Here is a 21725-nt window from a genome sequence, read left to right on the forward strand (position 1 = left end):
GGAGAACTATCTCCCTGACCCTCCTGTGTGCATACCTGAAGATACCTGATAACAATGGACATGTTTTTATTTCAAAATGTACTTTGAGCCAATCCAATTTTTTTTTTGGTCAGGGAGACACGACTGCCTAGTTTATTTGTGGTTGCACTTGAGTAAGTAACAGGTTCATATCATTAACATAAAACTCTATCTTTGATTTTAAGATAAAATTAAGAAGTCTTACTAAAACAGAATCTTAAAAAAAATTTAGAGACGTGGGGGTGAATGTCTTACAGCAAGAAATTATACACAATGAAGTTTTGAAAAGTTTTATTAACTTCAGATGAAATAGACATGAGGTATTCAATTAAAATGATTTCTAGGGTTTTAAAACTATCATGTTCTATGATTAATATAGTAAATGTATGTTTGATTGAAATATTAAGCAGAAGGGAAATAAATAACGGAGTTTAAAAATATATATTCTCATTAGTAATGCAGGGCAGAAGGGAAAAGTCCAGTAAAAATATGGCTTGCTTCTAGGGGATGAATAACATTATTTACGGAACTCTTCTGAACAAGTCGGGATGTTCTCATTTGCATGTGGAGCCGGACGGGTGAATTATGCACAGGGCTCCAAATCATTGTTCTCTAAATGTAAGCCCAGAAGCATGCCTGATGCTTCCACCTCCTTCCTCCAACCCCTCTATCTCCCCTTCTACACCATGAAACATGAACCTTGTGGTGGGAATTAAACATCTAGATGGAAAACAAAAAAAGAAACAAAACCAAACAAAATACCTGCCACTCGATGTACGATCAACTGATAAAAATAGCCAAAGATGATTTGGGCATCTTCTTAAAAATGGGATGGATGCAATTCATTGATTTGCTCTAGATTTTTCTTTGACAGTTTTAGTGAAAACAACAAATACAGGTCAGTACTAGAAGAGATACGTCAAGAGGGAGAGGAAGGCAGAAGCGGCGGCCAAAATAGCAGCTGAAAACTTATTTGTGAGTTGGCCACAAATAAGCAAAGATCACAGAAATGCACAGGTGTTTAAATAGCCTCCTCTAGAAACAAGCAGCTGGGGAACTCTGGCCACGGTGCTACAATCTCTTCCATCTTGAGTGACCTGATACAGAGAATACGGAAACTCTTTTTTATCATAGCTGTTGCTCTTGCTCAACCAATTCCCTGAGTCCTTGCTATGCATCAGGAACAATGGGGAGCCTCAGCTGGCCCTTGAAGGAGACAGCCCTGCCCTTAAGGAGGACAGCGTGGATCTGGACCAAGCACCAAGCAACAACACACAGACGCACGCGAGAAGTGCAAAGAGTGCACGTGGATGTGCACGAGGAGACTCATGCAGGAGTCTGTGAGGATGACGCCAGCGCGTAGGAAGTCAGGATGCTGTTTGGAAGTGAGGAGCGAGGATTCTACTAGGTGGCACGGACACAGAGAGCAGCCGTTGCAAATGACGAAACAGGACACGCACAGACCCACTGGTGGGAAGAGGCAATTAAGTTTGTAAACTCTGAACAGGTGTGTGTTGATAGAGGCCAGAGAGCAAGCTGCTAGGATGGGGATGAGGATGGAAAGGTCAGCTGGAGGTCATATCAGACAGTTTTGGACATCATATAACCATGTAAGCTTTTCTTAATAGATATTGAAATACCACCAAAGAATTTTATTTTTTTAAAAAAAATGACATGATCAGAATTGAGAAAGTCACCAGGCCAGATAGATCCTGTTTAAAAAGGGAATCCTGTCTAGCTGGGAACTCCCTGCAGCTGGAAACCCTGCCAGAAGAAAGCACTTGGGAGTAAACCCTACAAACCACCAAACTTCTGCTCCTTTTTGAGGCTTATATGCTGCTCAGCCTGGAGGTATGAAGGTCAGCCGAGACCCCTTCCACCTAAGGACAACTGAAGCATTACCCCAACTTCAGAAAGCTACAACATTGGCTAAGGCACCTGAATTACACTTACACTCAGCTCCCTGCTGTATGAGTCTCACTACCCTCGCTTCACTACCACACTCCATAAGAGACTTCTGTACACTGATCTCTGCCCAGAGCCAGCTTCTGAGGACATCTAACTGGGGACGGGGGAAAGAGCGTAGACAATGATCTAGAGAAGGGCTTGGTGGTAGTAGCCGCCGAAGGGAGAGGTTTGGCCATAGCGAATCTAGCAGCAGAAGCTGGGGCTGGGCGAATAGGAAGAGACCCGGTAAGTGCTGGCAGACTTAGGAGATATTTGGGAAGTAAAAAGTAATAGGATTTGGTGATGAAGTGGATATATGGAAGAGCGAGGGTGAAGAGTAAGAAGGCATGAGGGCTCCTTGGGCTCTGGTTTGTATGACTGGGAAGACAGCAAAGGGTCAAGTGGGAAGGAAGAGGCCAGGCTTTGATGGAGTGTTGCTGAGTTTACACATTCAAGTGGAGTGTGGACGAAGGGCATTGACTGGAATCTGGTTCATGGGGAATGGGTGTGGAAGACTGACCCAGAAAAAGACAAGAGGACAAATCTCAGTGTGCCCTCCAGTTCTAACACTGCTCTTCCACACCTTTAAGAGCCCTGGAGGCAGAGGTAACTGTTTCGGAGTAAGCAGCCTTGGAGAAGGCAGGAATTGACACATTTGTTCCGGAATGAATGAACCCTTTAGTGACACAAAGTCTCCAAGTCACACTAGCTCTCACTCTAGGGAAAGCCTTTGTTTTCAGAATCTATTACTTCACAGGATTTTAAACAACGCACACACACCCTGCTCACAGAAAGCATGTATGTGTGCAGCAGATGCAAATGAAGGTTGGGAAGAGCGTAAAATGAGCATAATTTAAAATCCAATATTAGATGTTCTCATTACGGACTGCTCTGCCCCATCCCAGTGTGGAATTTTCACTGGTTCTTTATCCCACAAAACGTTGATCGTTTTCCCTCCTCTGAACCTTTCTACCCAACTCATTTTCTCTTCCTCTCAGAAACAAAACACACATGTCTTTAAACGATTCATCAGGGCCATTCTAAGGATCTTTTAAAGTGTTGTGTTCCTACTGAAACTGTCTCCCCAGAACCTATCCCTCTACCTTAAACAACTTAAGCTATTTCTCTCAAAATTGGTAGTTCGTCTCTAAGAGATTGGGCTGGTTAGGCTGATAAAAACATTTTTTTACTCTGGTAGTGTGAGTTCTTCTTTAACTGAATTAGAATTTTAAACTACTTTCCAGTATTAATAATTTAGCTGAAGTTGATTAATTAGATGAGTTGATAAGAACAAGAACCAAGGAAATGGGGGGGGCACATTTTGCTGGGCAGGGAGGAAGTGGGGAGTCAGGGGGAAAGCACTAAGGAAGTTTCCAGCAATGGAGGGATATGGCCCAGACAACATTCTACAGCAAGAAGCAGAAGCCAGAGCTGTGATGGGGGAAGAGTCAGAGCTCTTCATGGGACAGCAAGACAAAGAAACAAGACTGTATGAGCCTGGTGTGGGGCCTAGTGTTGGGCTTTGCCTGCCCGCAGTGCAGTTGAATCCTCTCACGGAGTATACATTCGAGCCATTGAGGGAATTCTCCTTTGATGTGGAGACAGCTACCAAGAAACTCAGATTCTTCAGCATGAATCTCAGCTGTTTTTGGAGGCTGCCTGGGCACAGGGAGCCCAGATGAGGAAGGCTGGAATGTAACTGGTTGTTAAGGCCATAAACTGTGCACTCTAACGGTGCACCAGTTAGGGTGTGTGTATGTGGGGGGTGCCTGTGGAAGAGGGGCTGAGACTTTTGTGTTATTTTCTGGAGCCTGCTTTGGAATTTTCCCATCCGTTTCTCTATATAACAATAGGCATTAGCGTTCGCATATGTCTCCAAAGTTAAAGCAAGATGTGGGAAATTCAATTGTTGAAGGGTAGAGCTCTCTAATTGTACTCTTCAGAGATTTCCAGCCCTCTCGGAAAATCTGCACTGACACAGGGCTTAACTTAATTATAGGTGGTGTGTCATTTCCAGGGATGGCCTGATTTCCAAGCCACACCCCGCCCCGCTGTATCTGCTCTGCGCAGGATGCTTCTGGGTGTTTCAGTCCTACGGAGCCCAGAACAAAGATGCTGAACAGAGGCCAGGCAGGACCTGTGCTGACAGTTTGCAGTCATCTCTGTGTCTGTATAACCATGGGGGGGGGGGGGGAACAAGTTGCTTTTGGGCAATTGATGTCTCAAGAACTCTTCAAAAGAGCCAGCGCTAGATCTGGCATTTTGACTAGGTAGAATGCTTCATCGCCAAACATGGGTGTAGTTAGATGCTATCTATCTACTGATGCAGTCGTGGCTTTACTTCACATCTGTGCTACTCCAGAAGGTAAGCCCCGCCCCCGTCTACAACCTCTCCAGCACCCAACACTTATGTACTGGTTGGAACTCAGTTTACTCTCATACCTGTTTCTTATCATTCACCACGACTTGGGGAAACCTCTGTCTTCTGAGCACTGGATGACTTAGCCAAGATTCTCTAGCCTTTCACAGATAGCATTGCCTTCCACGTGGCCCACCAGACCATGTTCCATATAGGTCCCATAGACTTAGAGATCTCACTCACACATACAGAGGACAGAAGGCAGAACAATGCCAGCCGAATTAGCCAAGCCTTCCCCAGGAACCACACCGATGACTAAGTGACCCGTAATCCAAAAGTCCATCTTTCTCCCTGAAGCTTTTCTCAGTAATTCAGCAGTTAGCCAGACACGAGGCCGGAAAAACGAATTAAGAAATGGGAGACGTGGCCCCAGTCTAGACCTACCTGTGGTCCATCCCAGCTCTCGGATGGGAATCAGCGAGGCATTCACACTGACCATCGACTGAGAGATGTCAGAAGGGCTTTCATTTTATGGAGCCATTGGCAGGACGCTAGGTGGAAATCAATACGTACAGTCTAAATCTCGGGTTTGGTGTGCTGTCAGCTGAAGTCTGATGTCTGTTTCTCCTCCTTGGACTGATTTCCTTTCTGCAATCAGCGTGATGAAAAAGAAAGCACTGCTCATAAATGAAGTCAGCGCCGAGGCCTGGCTGAGCCAGAGGAAGCTGGCAGCGGCAGGGGCTCTGTTTTCACTTTACATGAAGCGGCATTAATTAGGCTGCTATGTAAGGAAGTCTAACCACACGGGCGTGGAATAGAATTCTCTTCGTCTGTCAAGTACATGGAGGCGCAAACGTTTGGCTGTAGGGTGGGAGAGCCAGGCCTGACTGGCCATGACCCAGTAAGGGCTGTATCACGTAGGCCAAGACCTCCTTTTGTAATGACCAGAGGTTGTCAAATGCTTTCCCTTAGCCAAGAAGAGAAGCCAAAGTTTGCAGCCCAGAGACAGCTGGTCTACCAGCTAAGCCAAGTCCGTTTCTTCGGCAGCCCAAAGAGTTAGGTGTATGGACTTCATCTCTCCTAGACGCCTTTCTCTGCAGGCCTTAGGACTGCCTTTGAAACGCAGTCACTACCAAGTTTAGAAACTCAGATGTTTCCATTAAACCGTGAAGCACTGCAGATCAGCGTGGCCTCCAACAAGATGAGGCTGATCCTGGTGGCTCATCGTGAATGAGGCAGGTAAGCCCCAAGTGACTCCCATCTAGAAACTGGGAATTGCTCAACACATTCAAGGACCGGGCCCTTCAGTGAACCGAGATACTGTGGCGAGAGAGAAAGAACAGCTCCAGCTTCCTCTTCTACTGTTGACCCCCTGGCCAGCCCGGAGGTCTGGAACAAGATAGCTTCGGACCCTTCCGTGCATTATTATCAAAGTGGAGATCACAGCTTAGCTGCTCCCAGCAGGGAAGTGAGACCTAACTTGCTAGAGCTCTTAGGCATGTCTCACTCAAAGACTTGGGATTCCAGATGTTTTCTTATAATCTTAAGGACCCTAAGGACAGTGGCCAGACTTGACCACAGTCACCTAAGTACTTGGCTCACAGCAGATATGCATTTATATTAAACAGAAAAACATTATATAAAATGATACAATGCTCAAGAAAAGAATCACACTTGCATATAACCAATTATGAAGTTTGGAGTTAGGTTTGGTTTCCCTTTTTTGGCAAATAATATTATTTAACCAGACAGTTCTGCACACCAAGTGGGCCAGCCTAGAACAGAGTTTTTAGAAGCAGTGAGGAACCAGCATGCCTGGCCAGGATGCTCCTGGCTTAGGGCCTGAGACCAGGAGTAGGTGTGTGTCACTTTCTGGAGGGGAAGGCAGACTGTGTCCATGAGCAGAAACACAGCCATCTTCTCCCGGAAGGGTTTCTTGGTAGCTGGGGCAGATTGCTCTCAGGAGGTGAGTAGAGACTGAAATCCAGCCTAGTTTACATTCTCCAGTCATGGGCTCCTTTGTGGGGCAAGAGAGGGAGTTGTTCCCTGGCGGGGTCCTTTCGCTCAACAACCCATCCTTGGAAGTGGGTCTGCCCAGGGGAGATGACTTGCTAACTTTGCAGGTCAGAGATTATCATTCTGCATTTGCCCACTTCCGATCAGATCAGTTGTCAATGCCCCATCCCCAGCTCTGTGTGGTAACCAGATGATACACAATGCCTCTATACAATGCACTTGAAGCCTGCAGTTGGGTTTGACTAACTAGACTCACCGGTAGGTTAGAAAGGTTGGAAAAAATGAGGTCAGGTTATTAATTTTTCTCCTCACCTCCCTTTCCCCTCAATCCTACATGGCGTGTTCTTTCCCGGACTCACTATATCCAGGAAGTGGGTATGGCCCTGATGGAGATCCCTTCCACAACACTGGCGCTCACCGCATGTAGGTTAACACTGTCCCCTACCCACAGCTCCTCATGCCTAGTGGTGATGACACCTTCCCTTATTATTAGTCACGGGGCACCTGGCTGTGTCGTCATGAGATCCTCTTTTTCTAGAGTTTGCAAATGGCCTTTTTACTCCATTCTGCCTGTTTAAATCCTGTGGTTCTGCCATCTCCTTCTTGCTTGTGACGCTAACATGTATGAGGGACCTTTTCCTAACGTGCATGGATGAATCATATAAAGAAGCCCAGACTCTGAATTTTGGTGTCATCTGAAAGGTTTGTCATGCTATTATGTCCCTGAGGGAGCTCAGATTTAGCACTAGGCCACCGATAAATCCCTGATTGTTCATAAACCCTGCATTGCTCTCTCCTGGCTCAGTGGCCACCCCAAGGGTTTTTCTCCCTGCTCTGGGCTGTCTCCTCACTACTCCTAAGATTCCACTTTATCTGAAGAGACTTTCTCTCTTTCTAGAAACTATCTGTGATTTAGTCTAGAGTAAGGCCATGCACCGAAGTCAGAACGAACACAGATTAGATAGTAGCTCTCCATTTATTACCTGTGGAATTGAATTATTGATCTCCAAACCTCATTCTCTTAACAATGATGACACAGTCACATTCTTGTTATGACTGCATGGTGGGTAGCTTGAACTTCCTGACCCCTCAGGACCAGCCAGATGGCGTGTTTGGACCAATCAAATATTAGCACAGACGGCATGAAAGATAATGAGATGTGCTTACACAGCTGGGCTCGTCCACTGACGCTCCCAAGTACACAGTGAGAGGAACATGTGCTAATTAATGGTGGTCCTTTGAGCTCCGGAAGCATTCATGGAAAAGATGCCACGTTCCAGTTTCCTACTGGTCCAGGAAGGATGTGAAAAGTTTGCAGCTGGTGCGAAAGTTCCAGAGTCTGGTGAGCAGCCTAGGTCAGCTGTGCTGTAGTCAACCTGCAGACCTGTGCTGACAAGAATGAATGATCCCTCCGTGAACCAGTTTTCGTATTGTTTGTTGTTCTGCGTTCTTGCACCCTAAAATGACCAATATGCCACCTAAGTAAACTTGGGAAAAATACTTTAGCGTTCCTAAGCTTCTGTTTTTGTTTTCCTCTGCAGAATGGTAGTAATCATAATAACACTGAATGTGGTGGCTATGAAAATTAAATGAGATGTGTTGTGGTCTGCCGAGCCGTTGGCACAAAAGAACTGCTCTCTAAGTGGTAGGTAGCTTCCTTAACTTGCTACCATGCAGGGAGTTTTTGATTAGCCCTAAAGTCCTGTAATGGCTCCGTCTGAACTTCCATCTTGATTGCCTGCTTAATTAATTTGATTTTGTACATTTGTAAAAATTTATTATGTGCAGGATATGCACTTTAGATATTTATCCTTCCATCTATAGGGAACAGAGATAGAGAGCAGCAAGTATCGAATGTGTATGGCTTGTTTAACTTTGTTAAACACTTTTCATGCTACTTGAGTTTCATTCCAGTTCTTGCTGCTATTTCAACAAAATGCCCATGTCTCAAGTTCTATGGCCAGGATCCAAACACATTCATTTTTTTTCTATGAAACACCATGAAACCATAAACATATTAGAAATAGAGCATATAGCCCAGTGGTTATAATAACCAGGAAAACGGTATTTTGCAGGCGTGAGAAAGGGTAGGCATGACTCCCGCCACATGTGCAATCTATTCCATTCAAAGATAGGTGTGAGGCCCTGGGAGCCGAAGACCACTAACAGTTCCTGCTTGTGGGAGTGCAGCTTCTCATAACTGAGCCAACCCTGTTTGAATAATCATTTAAGCACAGTCTGGTGAGCTCTTAGTTCAGCCAAAGCTTCCCAGAGAGGAGACTCTAAAGCTAACCGTGAAGGGTGATCCGAGTCAGTTGACTGAAGCTTTGAGAGCAGGTCCTTCTAGAGATAGAGGCAACACACACAGAAGCCCACATGCATCGTTACATCTGGATATACGGAGCTGATGTGCTCTCACGGTCCCCAGGCTGAGGCCAAGAGCTGTGCTCTTTCCAGTTCTACCTACACCTCCATTCCCAGAGCAGGGGGTGTAGGGAAACCCAGCAAATTCCTTCTAGATGCTTGAGTGAAAGCCTACTCACTCCCTGATGTCAAAGCCAGTGCCAAGTAGCTGAGCATTCCTTAAGCAGCAAAATGACTGATGTGATTGGGTGTGGAACTAGGTTGGCTGGGATTCCACCAAAGTTTGCACTCTATGTCTCAAGATCAAGGGATCCTGATGCTCAAGGGTCTCCTGATACGAACTATACATCCAGGAGACAATGTCAGCACGATACACAAAGGACATGAAGGTACTTCATTAACTTCAGTGGAAGCCACCAGGACCTGAGATGCATCATAATATAAGTACTTATAAATCTTACCCCTCCCCTGAAGGTATTTAGTCATCGGAGCCTCAGGTACCCACATAGCACTCATTCCCCTGAGTTGTACTTGAATCTTTCTTCCAATGTAGAGCTTTGCTGTGGAATAATCTTTCTGTACACTGTGAAAGTGTCTTTCTCTCATTGTTAATAAAAATCTGATTGGCCAATAAGCTAGGCAGGTTTCAGGGCAGAAGAATGCTGGGAAGAAGAAGGGCGGAGTCTGGAGCCAGATGCAGAAGCAGAAACATGGGATGTTCATAGATGAGGAAAATGAGCCTTGGGGCAGCACATGGATTAGTAGGAATGGGCTAATTTAAGTTATAAGAGTAAGTTAAAAACAAGTCTAAGGTATGGGCCAAGCATTTACGATTAATAATGAATCCATGTGTGGTTATTGAGGGAGCTGGGGGTGGGACAGAAATGTCCGCTTACAGAGCCTCTTCCGGCTTGTGGTTGTACATTGTTTCTGATATTGGGCTTTCACCTCTGAGCTGTGCTCATGGGAGATGACTCAGTAAGTGATTCTCACTGCCAAGCACAACTAAAATCCTTATCATCTGTAAAATTATAATCCAAATGACATCACCTCCAAATGACATCTTCAGAGTGGCTTATGTTATAGATCAAAACTATATACAAAACAAGTATGGGGACAACAGATAAAATAAAAGAGGCCATGAATTTGAAGGAGAATGAGGAGGGGTATATTGGAGAATTTGGAGAGAGACAAAGGAAGGGAGAAATGATGTAATGAAAATATGAAAAATAAACAAAAAATAAATAGATAACATAAAGAAAATCCCTGACCTATGACTTTATGAGGACCCTTATATGCAACCTAGATCTCATTTGCAGTTTTTGAAGATTGAAACTATGTTCTAATGTTGTTTATTCTTTAACTAAAGCACTGGTGTCTCAACAAGTGGCAATCAATGGCTCATCTCCTATAGCGCCTCTTGTATGTGTTTCTTGCCAGTGTCAATTATGAAGAAGAAAATGTTAACAAGGTTTCTTAGGAAATCAATACTTTATATATGCAATAATTGCATCTGTGAGTTTAATGTTCTCCATGAGCCCCAGCAGAATGAAAGAGGCCACTGGGTAAGATGGTGCACGGGGCCCTCTCCTGACCTGGAAAATCTTCTAGAATTGGAAGGCTAATAAAGAGTCAAGATGTCATTAAAATATTTTCGCAAATACAACATTTATTATGGAAAGTGAACTGCAAGAACATCTGTCTGGTTGACACTTTGGCCCAAAGTTCTACCCAAACCTGGTAATAGTTATAATAGAAACTGTGGCTTCATTTTTCTCCCAAGATCTTTGGTTTTTCCTTTCCTTTGTAAAGCAATTTTTTTCAAAGTTTCAGCAGTTAACTTTTGTTTTCCTGAACCTTCCTTGGCAAAACTCCAAGCGGTTCTAACTTCTTCACCAAAGCACCACGGTAGAGAAGAAGACATGGCAGGAGCCCTTAAGGAGACAGAAAGGAATTCAAAAATCACTCCAGGAATTTCCAGGTCACTGTCTAATTGAAATGCCCATTGGCAAGCCTTGGATTTAAGCCTCTTCTGACTTCACAGGCGGTTCTTATTCTGTACCCAGCCATGTGTGAAGACTTGAGGCATTGAACATGTACCCCCTCCCTCAAAAAAAGATTAAAAAAAAAAAAACTCAGCCATCTCCACTTAATGCACTCAGGCTAGGACACTGTACCATAGCAAAACACCCCAAACAGTTGTTTTTCCATTATGATCCCCAGTCTGGCATTTATTATCATTTTTTATTGCACACTCTTAAAGGCAATGGTCCATTTTACTTAGATCATTAATTTGCAAAAATCATGAGATATGAACAGCAATGGTGTTTTTTATGGGCCATGCTACACCTCTATAGGACCCCAAAGGAAATGAAGTGTGGGTCTTAGCACATTATAGCAAAATGCCCTGGGACCCGGCGCTCTGCATTCTTCCACAAATAAAAAAGACGCGAGTACTTCCCACAAAATAATACGAATGAATCAAAGTAAAGACTTGCAAATAATTCATCGTAGGTAAATAACTAAAAGGCCAATTGTAGGGAAGAAAGTCTAGCCAGCTGTGGGCCTATTCTAAAAGGTCCCAGCTATCAGTCTGCAGGTCTTGAGTGCACTGTGCTGTTACTAATCAGCTGAACAGCTGAGACTGTGGAATCTTTCCGAACACACCACATCTCTGCATCCATAAAATGGCAACAGCAGTAATAATAATGAAATAATAACAATGACTATATTACACAGTTCGTGGGGATCAGAAAGAGGCCCAGAGTCCAATTATTGGCTACAGAGCCAACACCCAGGTGCAAATCCAAGCTCCTCTCCCTGGTTTATGCCCTAATGAGTTTAGGCATCTTACCATTTTTACACATACATCTTCTCATCTTTACATGTATGTCTTCTCATCTTTACATGTACGTCTTCTCATCTTTGAATAAGGATGATAGTAACAAACACCTACAGAGTGGGAACAGATCATCATCAACCCCACATCAGACAGAGGGCTGATCTCCAAAATATACATTTCCACAATGGAGTACTACTATACAGTAGAGGAAAATAACAACATCTTGAGATTTGCAGGCAAATGGTTGGAGCTAGAAAACATCATATTGAGTGAGGTAACAAAAACCTAAGAAAGGCAAATATCATATGTAAGCATTCATACGTGGCTTTTAGACATAAAGAAAAAAAACAGCCTACAATTCAGAATCGCAGAGAACCTAGACAACAACAAGGACCCTAAGAGAGACATACATGGATCTAATCTACATGGGAAGTAGAAAAAGACAAGATCTCCTGAGTAAATTGGGACCATGGGGACTATGGGAGAGGGGGAGGGGGAAGGGAGAGGAAGGAAGAGGGGCAGAGAAAAATGTATAGTTCAATAAAATTAAAAAAAAAAAACAGAAAAACAAGGAAAAAAAGAGGCACTGTGAAGTGGGGAGGGGGTGAGAAGAAGGCTGTAAGTTCTACAGGAAAACCAAAGAACCAAGTTTCCTTGTTACCAAACAACCAGCTATAGTCCAGAACTATTAGGAAGAGTCACCTTTGCCTGCATCTACACTATGGCCAGTGGCCATGTCTGCCTCAGGAAAAGCTTTCCTACCCAAAAGTTACAATTTCTCTTTATGCAACTGTTTCCTCTTATTTCTTCCAAGTAAGAGATGAGATGATTGTAATTGGTAGACTCAAATTCAGCCAGTTTGCCAATGTCCTAACTACAAGAGAATCTGACAATGCTCATCCATCTACCTATATCTCAGAAAATGAAATTCTAAAAGAAATTTGGAGTTGGTATTGATGAATCCACATAGTAATAACTCCTTAATGGATTCTTAAGAAAACGTAATCAAATAGACTTACCAGACATCTGCAGAAGATACTACCAAAACACCAAAAAAGTATACATTCTTCTCAGTACTCCCACGGAACCCTCTCTAACATACACCACATATTAAGACATAAAGCAAGTTTCAACAAATTCAGGACAATTAAAACAACATCTCATGTTGTTACAATGACATAAAACTAGAAATCAATAGACAAAGAAACTACAGAAAATATGCAAACTCTTAGAGATTAGAAAGACTATTATATGATGAACGGTCATTGCAAAAATCAAGAAGTTAAAATAATCTATACTTAAACAAAAATCAGTGGGATCCAATGAAGAAAGTCCTAAGAGGAAAGCTTTGCATCACTAAAGGAGATATAAGACAGGAGGAGACAGAGGCTCAGGGCTCAGTCTGCAGTCACCCAGACATGGCAGAAGTTAAGACTTTTCTAGTGGCTTGGCTGTTTTACTTTCCTAATCTTCTGCTTGAGCAACAATATCTGTCTCTGGGTTTTTATTATTTGTACCACAGAGTGTAGCTTTAAGTGCCCACATTAAAAAGCAGAAAGACCTGAAATAAACAACCTAAAGATGAGCCTGAAGGCATCAGAAAAACAAGAACCAACAAATCCCCAAAGCACTAGATGGAGAAAATCAGTGAAGACTGAGATAATAAGAAAGTCGGGGCAGAGATTAATGAAAAAGAAATATATAAGAACCTCAATGAAACGAAGATTTAGTTCTTCAAAAAGATAAGCAATATTGACAAATTCTTCGGCAAATTACTCAAAAGAGGAAAAGACCCAAATTAATAAAATTAGGAATGAAAAGGGACATATTACAACAGAAACTTAAGAAATTCAAAGAACCATGAGGGCATTCTTTACATTTTTATATTTTACCAACTGGAAAATCTAAAAGAAACAATTGAATTTCTAGATGCATACAACCTACCAAAGGTAAGAAAGATTAATTTAATGATTAAACACATATCTATAATAATCAATGATAAAATCAGTAATTTGAAATCCTCAAACTGTTAAAAAAAAAGAGCTCAGGATAAGAAGGATTCAATTCAGAATTCTAAAAGACCTTAAAGAACTAACAGCAATACCATCTAACTTACTCCATGAAATAGAAAAAAGATGGATTATATGTCAATCTCCCTGATGAACAGAAAGTCAAAAATTCTCAATAAAGGTACTTAGAAACCACATAAAGAACACATCCAAAAGATTCTCCATCATGATTAATTTGGAGAATTACAGGAAGGCAGGGATGGGTCAACATATGTAAATAATAAACATAATTCACCACATAAATGGACTGAAGGGTAGAAACCACACCATCCTTTCAGCTGATGAAGACAAGACCTTTGGGGAAAAGTCAACACCCCTTCATGATAAAACAACAACAACAAATAACACCTGGTATCCAAAAGGCTGGGCCAGTTTACACTTCCACCAGCAATGCAGGAGCATTCCCTTTACCCCACATCCTCTCCAGNGGAATCTCAGAGTTGTTTTGATTTGCATTTCTCTGATGGCTTAGGAAGCTGAACATTTCCTTAAGTGTCTTTCAGCCATTTTAGATTCATCTGTTGAGAGTTCTCTGTTTAGGCCTATACTCCATTTTTCCCCTTGGGTTATTTGTTCATTTGATGACCAATTTCTTGGGTTCTTTGTATATTTTGGAGATCAGCCCTCTGTCTGATGTGGGGTTGGTGAAGATCTTTTCCCATTCTGTAGGCTGCCGTTTTGTCTTGTTGACCATGCCCTTTGCTTTACAGAAGCTTTTCAGTTTTGTGGGAGTACAAGCTGGTCCAGCCCCTTTGGGGATATCAGTATGGCAATTTCTCAGATAATTAGGAAACAACCTACCTCAAGACCCAGCAATACCACTTTTGGGTATATATCCAAAGGATGCTCAATATGTACCACAAGGACACGTGTTCAACCATGTTCATAGCAGCATTGTTTGTCATAGCCAGAACCTATAAACAACCTAAATGTCCCTTGACAAAAGAAAGAATAAGGAAAATTTGGTACATTTACACAATGGAGTACTACACAGCAGAAAAAAATAACGACATCTTGAAATTTGCAGGCAAATGGATCTAGAAAACATCATATTGAGTGAGGTAACAAAAAAAAACAGAAAGAAAAATATCATATATACTCACTCATAAGTTGCTTTTAGACATAAAGCAAAGAAAACCAGCCTACAATTCAGAATCCCAGAGAACCTAGGCAACAGTGAGGATCCTAAGAGATACACACATGGATCTAATCCACATGGGAATTAGAGAAAGACAAGATCTCCTAGTAAATTGGGAGCATTGGGACCACGGGAGAGGGTTGAAGGGGAGGGGAGAAGATGGGAGGGGAGTAGAAAAAAATGCATAACTCAATAAAATCAATTAAAAAAGCAATAAGAAAAAAATAACAAAAACTTTTAAAAGTGATAAAAAAAAACACTTAGACAGACTTGAGATGGGGGAACATATCTCAACATAGTAAAGTCTATCTATGACAAACTAATGGTTACCATCATGTTAAACAGAGAAAAACTTGAAGCAATCACACTAAAATCTGGAACAGCAAGGATGTCCCTTCTAATCAGCCTTATCCAATATAGTAATTGATGTCCTAGCTAGAACAATAGGACAAAAGGGGGAGTGGGAATCAAGGAATACAAATAGGAAAGGGAAAAGGTAATTATTCCCACCTGCAGATGGTGTGATCATCTGCATGAGAGAGCCCCCAAACCTTCCACTAGGAAACTCCCAGAGCTGATAAACACTTTCCTCAGAGCCATAGTTTATAAAACCGAACCCCCCCCCCAAAAAAGCACACAAAATAATAGATTCCATTTTTAGCTGTTCAGCTACTTCTGATTATGAGGCCTGCCCTGGAGTGTGGCTGATGTAACTGTTACTCCACAGGCAAAACTGATTTTCCTTGTAGCAGCCGGTATCAATTGCAAATAAGTTTTTTTTAGTCAAGGGTGGAATTGTGCGCCTACCTTAGCTTTTTTTCCTCTAGTAGTGTGTACTTATATAATACCTTGTATGGCCATGAACACTATTCAGTATTGACAAATGGGTTCCAGCTCCATCTCTACTTGTTTGATGGCATAAGAGATATCTTCAGCTATTAGGCCTTCCTGTCACATGCAGCTTAACTAGTAGCCTTGGCAATGGTCTGTAATGTTTGAGGAAGGGAACCTATCAGACACCTTTGGCTAGAGACCCAACAAGGATGTGTAAAGCAGGAAGCTCTCGCGATGGCAGGAAATGCAAATTAGTGCAATCAATGTGGGAATCAGTATGGTGGTTCCTCAAGAAAACTGGAACTAGATCTACCACAAGACCCAGCTATTCCACTTCCGGACTTATGTCCAAAGGCATCTATTTCTCATTACAGAGACACATGCTCATTCATGTTCATAGCTGCTCTATTCAAAGTAGCTAGGGCACAGAAACAGCCTAGATGACCATCATTTGTGTGCTCACAGCCAGGCAACGCTCCTGTGCCATTGGATCTATTCTCGTAATTCAATCTCTATGTGGGAAGCTAAGTCATCAGCTCAGAAGTTCCTACAACAGGCTATATGCAGGAATCTCCACGGAGACTTGTAAAGCTACCAACTCCCAGGCCCTCCTCCATAGCCTATAGAATAAACATACCTTCAAGTGTCTCCATCTTCAGAAACTCAGCTGCTTCATAGCAGCTGCCTGGAAGACCCTAAAGAGTGGTTCTGGAAGACGGGAATCCTCCCAGCAGCCTAGACGGCATCACATGTTAGTAATGTAGACTGCCGGTACCCACCTGAATCTGGCTGAGTAAAATCCAGCTTCAGAACCTTCCGGAGAGCCTTGTGCACACCCAGGCCTGCAAAACGGAGACAATAGTTTCCCCTTTAGGGTTTTTATAAGGAACAAATGAGTTGAAATTAGCAGAAAACTAAAAACAGAGTTCTGCATTAAGTAAGAACTTCTATGGAAATGACTGTCCTTGGCAAGCATTGAAGTCATGAACGCAATGAGAGGAAAGAATGTTCCAGGCATCCAAACCCTTGGGGGGAAGCATCTCCCAACCAAACTTTTTCTGGAGAGTAAGCAGGGGAGCTGCGGTCCAGGCAATAGGGCCAACTCTTCTCACCTCCTGTAAATGACCTTGGGAGAGTACAAGAATGGCCTAAACAAGCAACTGGAGCTTCCGAAGTCTTTTCTCACTCTTGCCTGGAGCCCCGCCCACCTCTGCTGAGAAAAAGCCCAAGACCAGAATAGCTGAGTGGTCTAAGAGAAGTTACTCAACCCCTCTGCACCTTAGTTCCCTTACTCAAACAATTAGGATAATAACGATGACCTGGCGTCCTCCCCGGAATTGTTAGGAGAATCGAGTGCAGCTATTAGCTGTCATTATAGTTTTAAACGTGAAAAGGCTTAGGCAGGTGTTCAGGATTATTACCTTATTATCATTTCTCCTAATCTAAGCATCTTTTGACATTGTGTTAACATTCGAGCCTGGAGCACGGAGACAGCTCAGCATAGGAGAATAAAGAAAACGGGCAGGGGGCACTCACTGCAAAAGCCTCAACCCCAAAGTGGCAGAAGCTAGTCCTCAGCACATCCTGGGCCTGGCCCAGGCACTTACCTGGAATAGCTTTGCATTACAGATGTGGCTGAGTGCAATGAAGGCTTCTGATTCCGTTTTACTCTATGCAGATAGTTTGTAGTCACAGCTGCAAAGGACAGCCTGGCTTGTAACTATCTATCCCAGGAGCTTTAAAATTTCAACCCGGATTCTCAGGATCAGAGCTAGCTCCCTGACTTTTCCAGGACAGAGTAGGCAGGCAAGGTCAGAGGAGACAGTTGTTGCCATAAACGCTTGTTCTATGAGCAAAACACTGGCGAGCATACTCTCCCAATGACCTTTGCAGCTAAGCACTTCCTCCCCAGTCTGGGTCTCCCAGTATGAGCCTCTTTCCAAGGAGACAGCTGCTGTGTACTTTCTTCTTAACCTTACCCTTGAGCTCAGGCTGGGCACCAGCCCTTCTGCAGTTGACCAGAATGTTGTGCGATCATAACGTTGTGATGGCATTCTGGCACTCCCGAGACTGCCGGTAAAGTTAAACCTTGAACCAGAGGGCAGAGTCAACAGTCAGCTGGCCTGAATTAACCACAGAATTTTCAACTGACCCAGATTAAGATAGAGAGACACAGGAAGGAATAGGGAGGGGCTCGGAGAGATTTGTGTGTCTTTTCAATCTGGTACTGTGGAGAGGCAGGGTCAGCTGATCGTTCCTCCGTTTGGATCTAGCAGATTTTACCCCAATATCTGACTTCCAATTATTATTTAATGAGAGAACAATATAAGTAATTACTTTACCAGAGACTTTGTTGTTGTTGCTGTTTCTGCAGTCACTTGAGTGCCACACCTGGTCTTCGTGAGCTCCCGAGCTGGCGCCTGTAGAGACTATCTGACATGAGTGCCCTGCAGTGCAGAAGTCGCACACTGTGGGAAGAACTGGTCCACTACAGGTTGCCAGACACCACTCCGTGCCATAAATGCACCAGGTCTCAGTGCCCAACTCCAGGACCACCTCCTCCTTCATTTCATGACATAGGGGCCAAGCTAAGGTCCCTAATTTGCCGAGGAAGTCAGGCCACTCTGTCTGGTTTTCCAATTGGAGTAATATTTTTCACTTGATGCCTTAAAAGTTATCCAGAAATCTAGCTTGACTGGGTTGATTCCTGCAGTGGAAGTGCTCTTCAATTCCTGAAACAGTCATTAGACATCTCGGATGGTAGTAGCCCATGATGGGCCAATACTAACAGCAGACTCTGCCCAGCTCCCACCAGCCCATCTGGCCCTTCCAAAATCACTTACACCACAAACGTGGGCTCAGCATCATGGAACCCAAACATATCATTCCAATATTAGAGAAGTAGAATTCTAACTCAAGACTTTGATTTCCCACAAAACACTGCTACCCAACTGTTGACCATGTTTTCACAAGGTGGGAAATTTGACTTGACCTTGAGACCAACACCCCTCTTGGTCTCTGCATTAAGTAACTGGGTCCATGCTTATACCCAAGCCTTGACTGAGACCCAAGATGTCCACAGCCCCTTCAGCTCTGTCCCTACGGTCTCTCCTCTACCTTTCAAGCAAAGTCCTAGTCCTAAACCTGAGTCTGCAGCTCAGATCTTGGCTCTAACAGGTATCCCCACATTGTAGGCTCTCCTCCCACTTGACACCTTTTGTGATGGTCATAGCGCTCTGTATCTTCTTGTTCTGATGCCAGATTTTATCCATCACCTAGAGTTCTCAATGTCTGGCCCAATCAATTGCACAGACCAAAGTTCAGCCCTGGCTGCCCTATCAGTACAATTAGGTTCCAGCATCCAAAGCCATAGATGTGACAGTAAATGGTGGGCTTGAATAAATGTCTCCTGGACAGACCATCACCGACACAGCTTCATTATGAAGACATTTGCTACAGTAAAACGTAGGCACTGAGTGGATATTGAATAGGATAGATTAATACCAGGGGCTGGTGTCCAATCAGAAGCTCTTGATCACTGAAGGCAGAGAGTGGACTCTTATATGTCAGCTGCTTTTCTGATTACTGTGGCAGAATACTGGAAGGCCATCTGAAGGGAGAAATTGCACTCCATTATAGCGCAAAAGGCATTGCAGAGTGGCTCTGCTTGTGGTCCGTCTGTAGCAGCAGGTCTTCACACAGTGGTGGACTAGAAAGGAGAGAGCAGGAGTAGGCACCTCCTTAGGATTCCTACCCCCATGATCTACTACTTCTATTAGTCAGGCTCAACTTCCTGAAGGTTCCATAGCCTTGAAAATAATGCCACATTCTGGACAGCCAGTAGAGACATTTCGGATCCAACCCACAATACCTTGTATATCAAATGGACTCCTTTAACTTAAATTACACAGAAGAAGAGGGCCCAGAGTAAGAACTGGGACTGCTCAGGCCCTCTGATGGTCAGTGTTATGTGTTAGCTTCCCCTGGTAAAACATTATTTCTGGGTGTGTCTCTGAGAGTGTTTCTAGAAGAGATGGGTAGAACAACAGATGGGGCAAAGATCTTTCTTCTGGAGAGAATACAAAGACCAAGGGAAGCTAACTCATTCTGTTCTTTTGAATATATACATACATAAGTACACACACACACACACACACACACACACAACTTGTTCTCTTTACTTCAGACTGCAGCCTGGTTCTTTGTCTTCCCTGAGTGGCACACAGTAGGGCTTCTGAGCTTGCCCCATTGCATTTGCCAGTCCCTATGATAAACCACTCACATGTAAATCCCTACCCGATTGGCTCTGCATATCTGCACAGGTCAGGCTAACCTTCTAGATTACAGACATCTTTGGGGACAGATGGTCTAACAGGGAAAGTCAAATTCAGGCAACACTGGGGGGGCATAAAGAGACTTTGTGGGGAGATAGGAAAAACAGACAAAACAGGGCACCCCAAGCCCTGGTTTGAAGGGTTAGGACACAAAAAGCAATGACTCTTCTTAAACCAAAAGAGGCATCAATAATAAAGAGACAGCCTCACTTCCCAGTCAGGTGCCTGCTGTCAGAAAGTCTCTCTCCCAGAGGGATTCACCTTTCCTATAACTTTATAATTAGGGGCTGCAGAATTACGGGAACAAGAATAGAGAAAGATGGTGAGCAGAGGGTTGGCATGGTTGGTGTAGGAGCCTCGTGCCAGCAGAAAAGGAGTCTTCAGGAATGAAACGCTGCCAACCCACTTATGAGCAGGCTTCCAGGAGAGAGGATTCCCGGATTCCTGTGCTCTTAACCCTGGTCTGCAAAACTGGTGTGTTGGGTAAGGAAAGAAAAGCTGGGTTCTTACCGCTCTCTGGAAGAGGCAACTCTACCTACCCATTCGGAGGAAGCGATGGGTCACAAAGTAAAAAACAGCTGAGTGTAGAATCCGATAATGCTGTTGTCTGCTGTTGGTGTCCAGGTTCTGGGAAAGCCCTCAAAGTACAGAGTTGCCAGATAAAACATAGAATATGCCTCTGAACTTGAACTTTAAGATAGGTGTATCTCACATATTTGGGCCTATCTAAATTAAAATTAAAATAAAATTTACGATGTTGATCTGCACTTTTAAATTCCATTGGCTCCCTATACTTCTGTGTACTGACTTCGGCGAGCACAAGCGCCGGAACTTCCTGTTGCCACAATCACAGTGTTGCTGAATTTGCTATCCTGCAATCTGCTTCTCCCATCTTCCCATCATTGAACACACCTCCCACAAGCACCCACGATATCTAGTCTGTTTTCCCTGGAGGTGAATCATCACTTCCAGGCATCCCCAATGGTGCCATGTGTGGATGCTTTGGTTTTCTGATCCAGAGCAGCAGCAGGGACTCCTCTGGCTCTGCTTCCTCTGCCCTCACCGTGCTTCCCCTCCACACATGCATCCCACGGCATAATGGTTCCTCTCCTCACAAGGAGAAAAGTATCGATTTGGGAGTGTACAAAAGTAAAGGAACCCTTTGAACAACCAAATCTTGTTGTCGTACTCCCAACGTATGCCAAGAATGAGGTGATGGAGGTGTACATTAGCGAGGCTCTTAGCCTGCCAGTGCAGAGCTCGGCACAACTCTGATGCAGTACTTCCCTCCAGAACCCCATAGCTATCAGCGCTGTGCACAGGGGCTGACCCATACAGTTGTTCCCAGGAAACAGCTCAGTGAACTAACGAGAGAGAAAGCAAACCAATTAAGCCAGTGCCTTTGACTTGAATTGCCAATGGTTCCGTGGCTATGCCCTGGGCAGGCTTTCTATCCCTGAACTAGCAAGTGTGAGCAATGAAGTCTAGCTGCTGTTCCAAGATAGACGTCTCATCGTCAAAGGAAATGTGTCAAAAAGCAACACCCATATCAGGCCCAAATCTACAGTAAGTTGCTTCCTATCTATCTACAGAGAGAGTCTCCAAAGGAAAAGAAGTTTAACTATTGTGGCTGGATCTGTGATCTTCAACAAAGTGATAATTGCTCCAACCTTTTGACTTCACATCTGTAAAGCATCAAAGTTGTTACTAAGAAAATAAAGATTATCTCATCGCGTCAGCAATTGTCTTCCAGTCCATGTGCGGGCCACGTGGTTCCCTCCTTTCCTCAGAGGGTCCTCTGTCT

The 21725-nt window shown here is 43.7% G+C and overlaps 1 long non-coding RNA gene across 1 annotated transcript; it reads right to left on the minus strand.

Annotated features, from left to right (window-relative positions):
• Positions 1 to 14425: 14425 nt before the first annotated feature.
• On the minus strand, positions 14426 to 17656 carry LOC126500792 (uncharacterized). Its single transcript, XR_007591440.1, has 3 exons — positions 17567 to 17656; positions 16367 to 16429; positions 14426 to 14550 (listed from the first exon to the last, which is right to left on the minus strand). It is a non-coding gene; the product is annotated as an uncharacterized lncRNA (long non-coding RNA).
• Positions 17657 to 21725: the final 4069 nt, after the last annotated feature.

This window comes from Alexandromys fortis, unplaced genomic scaffold, assembly GCF_014885135.2.
Source record: "Alexandromys fortis isolate MF-2015 unplaced genomic scaffold, M_Fortis_MF-2015_v1.1 scaffold_7, whole genome shotgun sequence".
NCBI lineage: Eukaryota > Metazoa > Chordata > Mammalia > Rodentia > Cricetidae > Alexandromys > Alexandromys fortis.